We start from the raw sequence: 1,217 nt of genomic DNA, 5'->3' as shown, positions 1-1,217 counted from the left end.
AGTGTCATACTTTTGATTTTAGTGTTTAAGCAATCGAAAAAAACTGTAAATACAGACTCTGTAATCTGTGTCATGTTTAATGTAAACCTGCTTTTAACTGTTTTATTACAATATAGCTGAGTAACATTTATATATTCATTATTATTTGGTGGCTGTTTTACTGAGAACCTCATGAGATAATACAAATTCTAAAAAAAACTTTACAATACTTTTAATATTAGTATCATTTGAAACTATGCAATTATTTCTACACTTGAATATCAAATATGGAACATTTTACAAATATGCAACATTTTACTTTAATTTAAAAATTTTACTTTATATTAATATTTAATTTAAAAAATATATATATTATTGAATTTATAATTTACAAAATGTTATTTGTATGTTAATCTTTATTTTTTAAGTACTTATTACATTGGAAAAATACAAAAAATATATAAAAAAAATATATATCCATTTTTAAATGTAACAATTGTGACTCCTGTTTCATGCACTACTTTGTGTGTTTTCCTTCATGTTCTGCAGTCAGACCATAGAGCAACCTGCTGGTGAGTCTGTGGAACTGCACCGAGAGTTTTAAAATGACCTGTTTACATAACTGTCACTGTTATTAATGTAGAGATAATAAAATGACCTGTTTACATAACTGTCACTGTTATTAATGTAGAGATAATAAAATGACCTGTTTACATAACTGTCACTGTTATTAATGTAGAGATAATAAAATGACCTGTTTACATAACTAACTGTCCTGTTTACTAACTGTCACTTTATTAATGTAGAGATAATAAAATGACCTGTTTACATAACTGTCACTGTTATTAATGTAGAGATAATAAAATGACCTGTTTACATAACTGTCACTGTTATTAATGTAGAGATAATAAAATGACCTGTTTACATAACTGTCACTGTTATTAATGTAGAGATAATAAAATGACCTGTTTACATAACTGTCACTGTTATTAATGCAGAGATAATAAAATGACCTGTTTACATAACTGTCACTGTTATTAATCCCGAGAGTAGAGATAATAAAAGTGACCTGTTTACATAACTGTCACTGTTATTTTGTAGAACCATAATCAGAATGACCTGTTTACATAACTGTCACTGTTATTAATGTAGAGATAATAAAATGACCTGTTTACATAACTGTCACTGTTATTAATGTAGAGATAATAAAATGACCTGTTTACATAACTGTCACTGCT

This window comes from Anoplopoma fimbria, unplaced genomic scaffold (assembly GCF_027596085.1).
Source record: "Anoplopoma fimbria isolate UVic2021 breed Golden Eagle Sablefish unplaced genomic scaffold, Afim_UVic_2022 Un_contig_8875_pilon_pilon, whole genome shotgun sequence".
Lineage (NCBI taxonomy): Eukaryota > Metazoa > Chordata > Actinopteri > Perciformes > Anoplopomatidae > Anoplopoma > Anoplopoma fimbria.
The sequence above is the reverse complement of the archived record's forward strand: the minus strand, read 5'-3'. Positions refer to the sequence as shown.